The sequence below is a fragment of the Acinonyx jubatus genome, chromosome C2 (assembly GCF_027475565.1).
Source record: "Acinonyx jubatus isolate Ajub_Pintada_27869175 chromosome C2, VMU_Ajub_asm_v1.0, whole genome shotgun sequence".
In the NCBI taxonomy this organism is placed as follows: Eukaryota; Metazoa; Chordata; class Mammalia; order Carnivora; family Felidae; genus Acinonyx; species Acinonyx jubatus.
The window spans coordinates 55,319,808-55,334,713 of NC_069384.1; positions in this window are offsets into that span (position 1 = coordinate 55,319,808).

The following is a 14,906-nucleotide window of genomic DNA, read 5'->3' on the forward strand; positions in this document are numbered from 1 at the left end:
CTTGATTCTAGGCCTAACCTTTGAAGGGAATTGGGAACTTCAGACTCAGAATCACTTTTGTAAGAACATTGTGGGTTTTGTAACTTGTTCAAGGTTGTTCTGTTTGACAGCCTGTGGCCTGGTAGAGAGAGCAGTTAATCCTTCACGTTAAAAGCGACTGTGTCTGTCTTTAGGGACAGCCAGACTGTTTTTGTCAATGCGGTCAGTTCTGAAAATCCTCAGAGAGAGCAGCACTTTTACTAGTGATCAGAGAAAGGAAAACAAAGTGCATCCCTGGGAACTGCTGCCAGGGAAAATAGAGAAAAACAGCCCAGGGGAAATACGCTGAGCCTGAAAACAGCTACCGGTCACCCACTGCTGTCTGAGGGCTGTGGTTTTCAAACTTTGGAAGATGTGTAGCTTCTAAAATTCCTGATGCCCTGGTTACACCCCAGGGCAATTACACCAGCCTCTGATAGGGGCATCGGTATTTTTTTTTAATAGCTCCCCAGGTGATTGCAGAATACAGTCAAGGTTGAGACCCCCTGCCTTAGGAAGCACTTCTCAAACTTTAAAGTTCTCATGCATCACCTGGGGAGTTTATTAAAATGCAGATTCTGGGGCCCCTGGGTGGCTCAGTCCTTTGAGCATCCAACTCTTGGTTTCTGCTCTGGTCATGATCTCACAGTTTGTGAGTTCGAGCCCCATGTTGGGCTCTGAGCTGACAGTATGGAACCTCCTTGGGATTCTCTCTGTCCCTCCCCCTCTCGTGTGCTCTCTCCCTCTCTCAAAAATAAACATTAAAAAAATAATAAAATGCAGATTCTGATTCAGTATATCTGGGGAGGGGCCTAAGGTCCTGCATTTTCAACCTAGTTCCCAGGAGTTACCAATGCTGGGGGTTGCGAGGTGGGAGTCAGGAGACCCTGAGCAGTACCAGCCTTTGGGTAGTAATTCCAAACACCAGTTGATTCTCTACAGTGATTTCAATGTCTACCATTAAGCCAGTGCTCAACACTTGAGTGTCAGACATTTTAAAATATAAATCTTGAAACTCCTAGTAAATTTAGATGAATTTTTTTTAGATGAAATTTTTTAGATGAAAACCTAAACTCATTCCAATGTGACAGGGACCTTAGCCTACCTCTCTGAACGGCTCACCCTGCTCCAAGGCACAGTATGTCAGACCTATCGTCCCTTCAAGGCCTTCATGTCTGCCTTGCCTTCTGCCGGAATACTTCCCCCTCCATGGCCTCATGGCTTTTTCCCTTTTCAGCTCACATATCACTTCCCTAGCTCTTCTGGACCTCTCGTTCTAAAGAAGCCACCTTCCCTCCACCGTTCTGTCTCCTAACTCTCTCCTCCACATAGCACTAACTGCTATTTGAAATTGGTCCCGCCTATTTGTTTGCATATTGCTTTTCTGTCTACCTCCACAAGGATATCAGCCATGGAGGAAAAGCTGCTGTTTGTCTAGCCCGCTATGACACCCCTGCTCCTAGAAAAGAACCCAACGCAGAGTGGAATAGACACACGTGCAAAATGAAAATGAGTGGCAGGAGTCTCAGTCAGGTATATATGGAAAAAGAGAGAATTAATTTTCAGTAAATACAAGTTGTTACTTAAGAGATCATAAGGATCTGGTTTTCTATGGTAGTGGTGATGAGTACACAGGTGTGGTTGAACCAGTGGGGTCATCTACTCAGCATAAGGAGGCTGACGTTCAGACTTCTAATCCATGTTTTTAGGAAATATGGATTTGAGAAAGCACACGCACAAGCGCGTGTGCGCCAATGGGGGCGGAGCAGAGAGAGATGAATAGAGAGAATCCCAAGCAGGCTCTGCATGGTGCAGAACCCAATGGGGGGCTCCAAGTCACGAACTGTGAGATCATGACCTGAGCTGAAGTCGGTCTCCTAACCAACTGAGCCACCCAGGTACCCCCAAAACTTTTCTCTCTCTCTTTTTTAAAGATTTCCTCTTCCATACTTTCTCCTCCTCCTCCTCTTCCTCCTCCTCCTTCTTTTTGTTTGTTTGTTTGTTTATTTATTTATTTATTTATTTTTAAGTATGCCCCATGCCCAAAGTGGGGCTTGAGCTTACAACCTCGAAATCAAGAGTTGCATGCTCTATTAACTGAGCCAGCCAGGTGCCCTTAGGGAAATCTTACTGAATTCATATACACTGGAGAAGCTGAATTCCATATTTACATTAATAATAACATTGCCCAGTTTATTAGAAGAGAGACTGTGTTCATAAACTGAAACAAGATGCTTTGGCACTTTTCAGGCCATTTGTCTTGGTGAAAACTGTAATCTTTGGGAGTGATTGCTGAGCCTGGATTCTGGGTGTAAAAACTTTGGCATTTAGACCAACTGAATGCTTGGAAAGTCATTTTGGCAGATTATGGGTAATAGGTACCAAGATGTATCTGTGATTAAATTGGAAGGTGCAAATTCTTCAATGGTATTTTTAAGTCTTTTTTTTTTTTTATGTTTATTTTATTTTTGAGAGAGAGAGAGAGAGACAGAGTGTGAGCAGAGGAGGGGCAGAAGGAAAGGGAGACACAGAATCTGAAACAGGCTCCAGGCTCTAAGCTGTCAGCACAGAGCCCGACGCAGGGCTTGAACTCATGAGCTGTGAAATCATGACCTGAGCAGAAGTCGGATGCCTAACCGACTGAGCCACCCAGGTGCCCCTCTTCAATGGTTTTTATGTTTTGATTCCCAGCCAGTCTTCTCTCAATTATACTGAACTGAGTGAGTAGTCAATTATACTTAATTGTACTTGAGTTTGTGTTTTCAATGCTGTGCTTTCGTGGATTGTCACTATGTATTTTTGTATTTAAATTGCAAGTAGCAACAGATGATATATTGTAACAGGATTCAGTCTTTGTTAAGATTCAACAGGTAGACAGTGAAATCCAATCTCCTTTTTCTCTTTTTTTCCCTTTTATTTCTGACCTTTGTTAAAATTATTAAAAGGAGACAATTTAGGTAATACAAACAAACACTATTTAACACTTCATACACTGGGCACCCTCTGTTCCCAAAAGTCTAAAGAACTGTAAAATGGTGAAGGCAGGAGCTTTTATAGGATAAAGAATCAGGAACAAGGAAGTAAGTAGAGAGTCCAGCATTGACTTGGTGTTTGGGATGGGCTGATTGGATATACTTTGTTTCTGGTCTAGAGGAGCATTTACTGGGATATGAATATTATTTAAATTTCATTTCATTGAAATAGCACCTCAGGTAGGAGCGGCTCCATTTTGGGTCTAGAAATTTATCAACACCTTAATCCCCAGTTCCTCCTCAAGAGACCACCACTGTGGTCACTTTGCTGTGTATCCTTCCAAAAATGTTCAATGCATCATCTGTACTTCTGTATCAATCTGCAAAATGGAGTAATAATAGTACCTGTATCATCAGGCTTTCATAAAGATTAAATGAATTAACATATGTAAAGGCACTTAGAACAGTGCTGGGGCATGTGGGTGGCTCAGTCAGTTAAGCATCTTACTTTGGCTCAGGTCAACATCTCATGGGTTCCTGAGCTTGACCCCACATTGGGTGAGCACAAGCCTCGCTTCTGGTGAGCACCACTTCTCTCTCTCTCCCCCTCCTCTCTCTCTCTCTCCCCCTTGTGGATTCCTTCTGCCTCTCTCTGCCCATTGCTCACTTGCACCTTCTCTCTCTCTAAAAAACAAAACAAAACAATAACAACAACAAAAAACAGTGCTGGATACATACCATGAATTTTTTAATGTTTAAAAGGTATTAGGGGTGCCTGGGTGGCTCGGTTGGTTAAGGTCTCTCTCTGCCCCTCCCCTGCTCACTCTTTGTCTCTCTGTCAAAAATTAAAAAAACAAAACAAAACAAAACAAAAAAAATTAAAAGCGATTATGCATTTATTAGTATAAAGATTGTATATCAATGCTCTTTAAAATAGAAATATGTGGGGGCCCCTAGATGGCTCAGTTGGTTAAATGTCCAACTTCGGCTCAGGTCATGATCTCACGATTCGTGAGCTTGAGCCCCGTGTAGGATTCTGTGCTGAGAGCTCAGAGCCTGGAGCCTGCTTCAGATTCTGTGTCTTTCTCTCTGCCCCTCCCTTGCTCATGCTCCATCTCTCTCTCAAAAAATAAAATAAAAACATTTAAAAAATAAATAAAATAATATGTGGCCACATACATAATATTAAATTTTGTAGTAGCCACATTAAAAGAGTAAAAAGAAACAGATGAAAAAGTTTTAGTAATATTTTTGTTTACATCAATATATCCCCTAAAAAAATCATTGCAATCATTGTAATCATTGCAAATACGTATTGTTTAATGTAGGCCTCATGCCCAGCCCAGAGCCCAACTCATGACCCTGAGATCAAAACCTGAGCTGAGATCAAGAGCTGGATGCTTAACCAACTGAGTCACCCAGGTGCTCTAACTTTTTTAAATGTAAACATATATTTTTAATGTTTACTTATTTATTTTGAGAGAGGGAGGGTGAGAGAAAGGCTGTGCTCGGGAAAGGGGCAGAAATAGATTGGAGGACAGAAACCCAAGCAGAATCCCAAGAGTGGGAAGGGATGAGAGAGAGATTGGGAGACAGAATCCCAAGCAGGCTCTGTCAGCACAGAGCCTAGAAGCAGGAATAGATCTCAGGACCCTGAGATCATGACCTGAGCTGAAATAAGAGTCAGCCACTCAACTGTATGAGCCACCCATGTGGCCCTAACCATATTTTAATATGATATTTTATAGTCTTTTTTGCTATTTGGAATTAGGTGTGTATTTCCTGCTTCCAGAACACCCCATCTGAGATGAGCTTCAATTAAAGTAGCCTCTAGCTACATGTGCTCGCAGCTACTGTGGGCAGAGCAGGCCTACATATCAATCTATAAACTTGTCACATTCTTTATTCAAATAATACCATTCTTTGTTTACCTGAATATCATAAAATATTAATATTTTGGATGAATTTGAGAGAAACAAATATTGTATTTAAATATCATATTTAAAATAACATGGTTTTAGCCTTTCAAATGCCCACAGCAAAAATTAATTTCTAAAAGGCTTAATATAATGTAATGTTAGAACAAGGGCTTCTCATTGTTCTTAGAGAGGACTATATTCCTTGCTGTGGCCCATGGCAGGTACTGGTCTACCTTGCGTCTGTCTTGCCTGCCACCTGCTGGTTCTGCACCAGCCTGTGTGCAGGGCTGCAAGTTCTTCCTAGGGGGACCTTCTGTCCGTGAGCCATCTCAGCTCTGCTATGATTGCTTCCTCCCCAACATGCACGCACACTTCCCCCTTGCCCAGTGACTACTGTGTGAATCTCTCTCTCTCTCTTTTTTAATGTTTATTTTTGAAAGAGACAGAGCACGAGTGGGGGAGGGGCAGAGAGAGAGGGAGACACAGAATCTGAAGCTGACTTCAAGTTCTGAGCTGTCAGCACAGAACCCAATGCGGGGCTCGAACTCACAGACCATGAGATCTCGACCTGAGCCAAAGTCAGAGGCTCAGTCAGTTGAGTGCACCCAGGTGCCCCCCACCTCTCTCTCTCTCTTTTTTTTAAAGTTTATTGATTTTTATTTAGAGAGAGAGACAGGGAGAGTGTGAGTAGGGGAGGGGCAGAGAGAGAGGGCGAGAGACAATCCCCAAGCAGGCTTGGCACCCTCAATACAAATCCAGTCACAGGGCTTGAACTCACAACTGTGAGATCATGACCTGAGCGGAAATCAAGACTCAGATGCTTAACTGGCTGATCCACCCAGGCTCCCCAGTACGAATCTCTTTAAGGAGAGAAAAACGTATCTTCTTGTGTCTAAATATTGATGTAAATTATTTTATTACAATATAAAATAGTACCAACATAAAATTGTAGCTTTTTAAAATATATATATATTTCAATGTTTGTTTATTTTTGAGACAGGAGAGACAGAGCATGAGCAGGGGAGGGGCAGAAAGGGAGAGAGACAGAGACACAGAATCGGAAGCAGACTCCAGGCTCTGAGCTGTTAGTACAGAGCCTGATGCGGGGCTCGAACTCATGAGCTGTGAGATCATGACCTGGGCTGAAGTCAGAAGCTCAACCAAATGAGCCGCCCAGGTGCCCCTAAAATTGTAGCTTTTTATGTTGACTGTTTAGAGACAGCATCACATACAAAAGGAAAACATTAACTCAAAGGAAAGGGGCTAAAAATGTTACTATAAATGTCTGAAGGGGCATATAACAAAAATAATTAATTCTCCCTCCTCAGAATCTCAGCCTCAGAGTTCCCCTTTCAAAAGGGAAACTATATATAACACACATACACATATGTATGTTATTTATTCTTTGTTTACTGTTATACAGATTTGATGGGTTCTCTTTCAAATATCAACTCCAATTATTGACTAGTTGGATAGATGATACTTTGTTGAAATCACTATTGCACAGCACCTGGACCTGACTTCACAGTCCAGGTTCTCTTGAGTTCCGCATGTCCTCGGCACAGGTGCTGTGTGGTGACACACTTCACCCACCCAAGTCTATGTGAACTACCATGAAACCTTCATTCTTGCAGGGTTCACAGTGAGCATTTAAATTTTTTTTTTTTTAACGTTTATTTATTTTTGAGACAGAGAGAGAGAGACGGAGCATGAACGGGGGAGGGTCAGAGAGAGGGAGGCACAGAATCTGAAACAGGCTCCGGGCTCTGAGCTGTCAGCACAGGGGCCTGATGCGGGGCTTGAACTCACGGACCGCGAGATCGTGACCTGAGCCAAAGTCAGCGCTCAACCGACTGAGCCACCCAGGCGCCCCCACAGTGAGCATTTTATATTCACTTGGCGGAAATGCAGCATATATATGTTAGGTCCGTCTATTCTTTTCACATTAGCCTGAGGTAATTAGAGTTGTGTTACAGCCAACTCAATCAGCACACACACGTGTTCGACATGGGTGCCTGGGTGGCTGAGCATCCAACTGGGATGGGAAGCATCCAACTCTTGATTTTGACTCAGGTCATGATCCCAGGATTGTGGGATAGAACCCCGTATCTGGCTCCATGCTGGGTGTGGATCCTATTTAAGATTCTCCCCCTTTCTCTCTACCTTTGCTCCTTCCCCCTCATTCTCTAAATAAATAAATAAATCAAGCAAGCAAGCATGCAAGCAAGCAAGCAATCTTTGGGCAGAACTCAGTCATAAAAAAAAAAAAAAACATTCGGAATACATTTCTATTAAGTTTTAAGGTTCTCATCAAAATGAAAAGACAAAATTAAAATCTGTCTCATAGATGACCTATGCGCTGCAGCATATCTTAGATTGGGAAACACAAGCCCAATTATTCTGTATATATACTCCTCAGGGCTCAGCTCAAGTAAGATTTATGTGACAATACTCAACCCCTAAAACTAAGTCAGGCACCCCAGTTCTATGTCTATAAAGCATTAGGTTCTCCTTTAATACAATCAGAGTTAGGCCATTCAATATATGGTCATGTGTTTAATGCTGTCTTACTCATAACAGTGTAAACTCTGGCACAGGTGCCACATCTCGTGTATCCACCACTGTATCTCCAGTGCCTGGCACAATGCTTTTCACACAAAAGGCATTTAAAAAAAGTATTTGAATGATTAAGTAAAGCAGTTATCAGAGACTATTCTGCCTGTGTAACCCTGACCACCAGTTATTTAGCCTCTTTAGTTCTCAATTTTTGTATTTCATAAAATGAGGCAAGTAGAATAGATCCGAGGCTCCTAAACTTGGCATCACCTGGAAAGCCTTTAAATAATATACACTGTAGAGTTCCACCTGTAGACACTGATTTACTAGTTCTAGGAAATCTATTTTATTCATTTTTTATAAAGTTTATTTATTTACTTTTTAGAGAGAGAGAGAGAAAACAAGTGGAGGAGGGGCAGAGAGAGAGGGAGAGAGAGAATCCTAAGCAGGTTCCATGTTGTCAGCACAGATCCCAACATGGGGTTTGATCCCATAAGCCATGAGATCATGACCTGAGCCGAAATCAAGAGTTGGATGCTTAACTGACTGAGCCATCCAGGCACCCCTAGGAAATCTATTTTAAAAGCTCTTCGGCTTACAGTGTGCACCTAGGGTTGGAAATTGAATCAGTTCTAATTTCCTCTGGTTCTTTGTATATATTAGTCCTTGACTTAAATTTAGCATACAGTGACTGAGGACCCAATATATGCTAAATATGACCACACTTAGACTAGTCATATGAGTATTTAGATTTCCCAAGGAGTTGCTGGCTTACAGACACATTAGTGATCTAATAGCTTTTTTAACACAATGTTACCACAGGATGCTGCAAAATGCTCACAACATGCATTCATTTCAGTCTGAGGTTTAGGGAAAAACTGCAAGAGGGATGAAACTTGAGTCCATCATTGAAGTTTCAGTATAAATCAACCAAAGGGCAAAGGTATGTGAACAGAAAAGACAGAATGTGCAAAAGTCCAAGGGCATGAGAAAACCTAGTTCACTAGAATCCTATAAATGATTCCCAAAGTTGGAACACAGCCAGAGGCAGCAGAGTTTAGAAGTCTCTGGAGAAGAAGCTGTTGTTACAACTCATTGGCTGTGAGCAAAGGTTTTTGAGCCAGATAGGTTTGGTTTTAATCCTCGTTTTGTCATTCTCCCTCTCTCTGTACAACTCAAGAAAATTAACTAACTAGTTCACACTCAATTTCCTTATCTGTAAAGTGGGAGCAGTAATACCTGTCTTGTAAGATTACTATAAACATTAAATGAGGCAAAATGAGGAATACATATGTATGGTTCTAAACATAGTGCCTGGTAGATTATAACCAAAAACTTGCCCAGGAGAGCAAGTTTATTGCAGCTTTGTTTTTGTTTTTCAATTTTAATGGCTACACAGTACTGATATTGTAGTTGGAGGTTTTTTTTTGATTTATTTTTTTTAAATTGTTTATTTATTTATTTTGAGAGAGAGAGGGAGTGCATACACATGCCAGCAGGAGAAGGACAGAGACAGAGACAGGGAGAGAGAGAGACTCCCAAGCAGGCTCCTCATTGTCAGCACAGAGCCTGATGTAGGGCTTGAATTCATGAACCATGAGATTATGACCTGAGCCCAAATAAAAAGTCGGATGCTTAACTGACTGAGCCACCCTGGTGCCCTGCTCCTAAAGTCTTTTTTTTTAAATTTTTTAATAAAAATCATAATTATTATTTTCATGTGGAAAAATTCAAACAGTATAAAAGAATGTTCAGGGAAGAGTAAGTGTCTTTCTCAAACCCAGGTGTCTGTTCTATGATTTGTTCTTCCTAGAGGCAACCAAGATATCCCAATTTTTGATGTGCACTTTAGAGATACTGTAAAGCACATTTGAAATAGCAAAAAAATTAGAAGCAATCAAAATGTCCATCAGTATGGGAAATATCTCTGGAATAGACACCCTTTTCATACTATTCAGCAGTTAAAAACAGCAAGTTGCAAAATGAAGTGTTCATTGTGATATCTTCCTTTTAAACACACATGTAATAGGGGTGCCTGGGCGGCTCAGTCTGTTAAGCGTCTGACTTCAGCTCAGGTCATGAACTTGCAGTTTATGAGTTTGAGCTCCACGATGGGCTCTGTGCTGACAGCTCAGAGCCTGAAGCCTGTTTCAGATTCTGCATCTTCCTCTCTCTCTGTTCTTCCCCTACTTATACTCTCTCTCTCTCTCTCTCTCAAAAATAAAGATTAAAAATAATTTTTAAAAAATTAAAAGATAAACATATAATAATGTTATAAAGAAACATATATATAAATATATGTGTGTGTATACATATATAAAAGTTCATGTTTATAATCAATAATGATTAAGAACTAGGTGCTCTTTATTGTGGCATTTTCAAAATCTCACTTAACCTTTTAAATATTTATATCTCAATGATACAACAGTGTGCTTAATGAATAAATGTATTTGCTTGTCTGCTAACTTGAGGGAGTTGCTCCTAACAGTAATTTACACATTGTACAAGGATCACTGAATAAATCTGTATGGGTCAAATCTCATAACCTTAGACACTAACACATCATGTGGAATTCTATGACTGCCTTGGACAGAGTGCCTATAGACACTTTGTAATTTCCTTCCTTCCTTCCTTCCTTCCTTCCTTCCTTCCTTCCTTCCTTCCTTCCTTCCTTCCTTCCTTCCTTCCTTCCCTCTCTCCATTCTTTCTTTCCTTCCTTCCTTCTTTCCTTCCTTCCTTCCATCCTTTATTCCATCCTTCTTTTCTTTCTTTCTTTCTTTCTTTCTTTCTTTCTTTCTTTCTTTGTTCTGAACTATAGTTGACATACAATATTATATGAGGTTCAGGTTTACAACATTAGTGATTTCACATTTATATGCATTACAAAATGCTTACTGGGATAAATGCAGTTATTGTCTGTCATTATACAAAGTTTTACAATATTATGTGTTCCCTATGCTGTACTTTAAATCCCCATGACTTATTTATTTAAAAACTGGCCATTTGTATCTCTTAATCCCCTTCACCTATTTATTTTATTTTATTTTATTTTTTTAATGCTTTATTTATTTTTGAGACAGACAGAGACAGAGCATGAGTGGGGAAGGGGGAGAGAGAGAGGGAGACACAGAATCCAAAGCAGGCTCCAGGCTCTGAGCTGTCAGCGCAGAGCCTGACGTGGGGCTCAAACCCATGAACCATGAGATCATGGCCTGAGCTGAAGTCGGATGCTTAACAAACTGAGTCACCCAGGCACCCCCCTCTTCACCTATTTTGCCCATCTTTTTACCCCTTCCCACTCTGGCAACCACCAGTTTGTTCTGTATATTTATGAGTCTGTTTCTATTTTGTTTGTTTTGTATTTTAGATTTCACGTATAAGTAAAATCATATGGCATTTGTCTTTCTATGTTTGGGTTTTTCACTTAGTTTAGACCTCTAGGTCTATCCATGCTGTCACCAATGGCAAGATTTCATTCTTTTTATGGTAATATTCTAGTGTGTGTGTGCGTGTGTGTCTTCTTTATTCATTCATCTATTGATGGACACTTAGGTTGCTTCCATATCTTAGTTACTGCAAATAATGCTGCAAAGAGCAAAGGGGTGCAGACATCTTTTGGATTAGTGTTTTGTTTTCTTTGGATAAATTCCCAGAAGTGGAATTTATCATAATTTATAAATATCATATTTATAAATATCATATGATATTTCCATTTTTAATTTTTTTGAGAAAACTCCATATAGTTTTCCACAGTGGTGGCATCAGCTTATATCCCTACCAAAAGTGCATGAGTGTTCCCTTTTCTCCACATCCTTACCAACACTTACTGTCTTTTTGATATTAACCATTCTGACTGGGGTGAGCTGACACCTCAATGTGTTTTTGATTTGCATTTCTCTGATGATCAATGATGTTGATCTCTTCATGTGCCTGTTGACCATCTGTATGTCTTTGGAGAAATGTCTGTTCATGTTTTCTGCCATTTTTTAATTGAATTGTTTGGTTTTCTGATGTTGCATTGTATAAGTTCTTTACATATTTTGGTTATTAACTTATGGCATATATCATTTGCAAATAACTTCTTCCATTAAGTAGGTTGCCTTTTGGGGAGCCTAGGTGGCTCAGTCAGTTAAGTATTGACTTCGGCTCAGGTCATGATCTCACGGTTCATGAGTTCAAGCTCCACATCAGGCTCTGTAATGACAGCTCAGAGCCTGGAGCTTGCTTCAGGTTCTGTGTCTCCCTCTCTCTCTGCCCCTCACCTGCTCACACTCTGTCTCTGTCTCTCTCAAAAATAAACATTAAAAAAAATTTTTTTTAAAGTACATTGCCTTTTCATTTTCTTGTGGATGGTTTTCCTTGCCTTGCAAAAGAGTTTTAGTTTGATATAGTCCCAATTGTTAATTTTTGCTTTTTTTGCCCTCATCTGAGGAGACAGACCCAAAACAATATTGCTAAGACAATGCCTAAGAGTTTACTGACCGTTTTCTTTTAGGAGTTTTATGGTTTTAGGTCTTATGTTTAGGTCTTTAATCCATTTTGAGGTTTTGTTTTCTTGTTTTTTGTTTTTGTTTTTGGTGTAAGAAAGGGACAGTCTGTAATTTTATTGAATTATTGTCTACTAGTAGAAACATGGGAATGTTTTAAGTATGATGAGACATAACTGTTTCCTTAGATATCTCAGTCTCAGTCTCAGTCTCTTAAGCTCAGTCTCAGGAACCCTGAGATCATGACCTGAGCTGAAACCAAGAGTCAGTCACAAACCCCACTAACCAACCAAGTCACCGAGCTACCTGGGCACCCCGCTTTAATATTTTATATTATTTAAAAAGAAATAAAAAAAAATGTTTGTTTGTTTGTTTGTTTGTTTGTTTAGAGGGACAGAGCATGATCCAGGGAGGGAGAGAGAAAGAGGGAGACAGAATCTGAAGCAGACTCCACACGCTGAGCTGTCAGCACAGAGCCCAACATGGGGCTTGCACTTATGAAGCATGAGATCATGACCTGAGCCAAAGTCGACGCTTAACAGACTGAGCCACCCAGGTGCCCCCTGCTTTAATATTTTAAAACATCATGCAAATCCATTGGAAAAGGTGAAGTCCTTCCCCAGGAAAATAAACAAAAGACTTCAACAAGCAATTTGCAAGAGAAAGGATACAGATGTCAATAATATACTTTTTAAATGCTTGCCCTCATTAATAATTGAAGTGCCAATTACAAGTTAAAAAAAGATACATTTGGATTTCAGAATGGTCAAATGAGAGACAGTCTTAAAATCAAGTATACATTATATTTAAATGACATTTCTGTTTACTTTGTTAGGGAGAGATGATGAAAGAGGGCAGCTTATTATAGGATGAAATTGCAGAGATTTTCCATTTAGTATGGTTGTTGTTTTCTAATGTCACATTTTAATTTTTTTAGTCATCTCTTAGTGGAAGAGGACATTGGTTACATTACTTTTCTTTTGTCTGTAACAGTTTAAAAGACCTCAATTTCCTTCAGATTTTTTTTTAAGAACATGAAAACTCACTATGTTCACTACCAGATTTATTTTCTTTCCTTTTTCTTTTTCTTCTTCTTCTTTTTTTTTTTTCTCCATAGGTGAAGAGAAGAACTCATTTATTAAACCAATAATACAGTATCTTCCCTACAGTATAGGTCTATCTTCCCTACAGTATAGGTCCCTCTTCTCTTGCCCAAACTTTTGGGGTCAGATGTTTCAGAAATTGGAAATCATCTGATTCCAGGGGGTGCTTAGGTGGCTCAGTTGGTTAAGTGTCCAACTCTTTATTTTTTTAAATGTTTATTTTTATTTTTGAGAGAGAGAGAGAGAGAGAGAGAGAGAGAGAGTGAGTTAAGTGGGGGGAGGGACAGAGAGAAGGAGACAGAATCTGAAGCAGGTTCCAGGCTCTGAGCTGTCTGCACAAAGCCTGATGTAGGGCTCAAACCCACAAACTGTCAGATCATGACATGAGCCGAAGTGAGACGCTTAACCAAAGGAGCCACCCAGGTGTCCCAAGTGTTTGACTCTTGATTTCGGCTCAAGTCATGATCTCATGGTTTGTGAATTTCAACCCTGTGTCTGACTCAGCACTGACAGTGGGGAGCCTTCTTGGGATCCTCCCTCTCTCCCTCTTTCTCCGCTTCTCTCTCCACCTCTCTCTCCCCATCTCCTCCTCAGATGTGTGCTCTCTCACTCTCTCTCTTAAAAATAAACTTAAAAAAAAGAAATTTTTTATATTATAATTTTATTATATCATCTGACTTCAGATAATATAATACATATGCCATAGTAGATGAGAGTCTGAGATCTTGGATAGTACAACTTATCCAAACACATTAACATTTCATGAGCAAAATCTACTTATGTATTATGTTTACATACAGAATTTTATTTACATAATACAGATTCAGGGCAGGTGCTACTGCCAAGAGTTTCTGTCAAACTTACAAAATATATTTCATTGCAGATACGGGATTATATACATATAATATATGTGAATATAATGTATATATTTACATGTATACATATACACACATGCCTATATGCAGCTCTTATAGCCATCCAAAGATGTTAGAGTTAGTAGGTTCATTATTAAATAATTAGATTTAATGTCCACCTTCATTTTGATATTTTGCTTGGCTGTGTGAAGGGCACTATTTTCCATCAAGGTGCAGTGTGATAACCTCTGTAATTTGAAGAAATAATTGTGTTTTCTTTTTCTTAGCAGTTCTATGATGTCAGTAGGGAATGGAAACAACTATTAAGAACTTTCCAAAAGCATAGACTTTACAAATAAACAGAGTCAAATTTGAATCCCAGATCCACCATTAGCTGGCACAATAATGAAATGTCAGGAGCAGTGAATGCAGATCAAACTTGGATTCAAATAGATTGCAAATTGTTAGAGGCTGGTTAGTAGTTCACATGGGGAAGGGGAAAGCAGTAGCCACTGTAGGCACAGGGAAGCTGTTAGATGCTGATATTTTATTTCTTGATTTTGATGGTTATTGCATGATTGTGTTCCCTTTATGATTATTGATGAGGGTATACAATTATGATGATTGCATCTTTCTGTATGTACTCCTTCTGTAGGTAATATTTAAATGTTTAATAGTAAAGGGGTACCTGGGTGGCTTAGTCAAATAAGCCTCCAGCTCCTGATTTTGGCTCAGGTTGTGATCTTCTGATGGGATTGAGCCCTGCATTGGGCTCTATGCTAAAAGTGAGAAGCCTGCTTGGGATTCTCTCTCTCCCCCTGTCTCTGCCCCTCCCCTGCACTTGTGCAGGTGTGCACGTGCGTGCCCTTTCTCTGTTATATAAATAAATAACCATTGAATAAAAGTTTATTAGTCAAAAAATAAAAATTAGTGGGGCGCCTGGGTGGCACAGTCGGTTAAGCATCTGACTTCAGCCAGGTCATGATCTCGCGGTCCG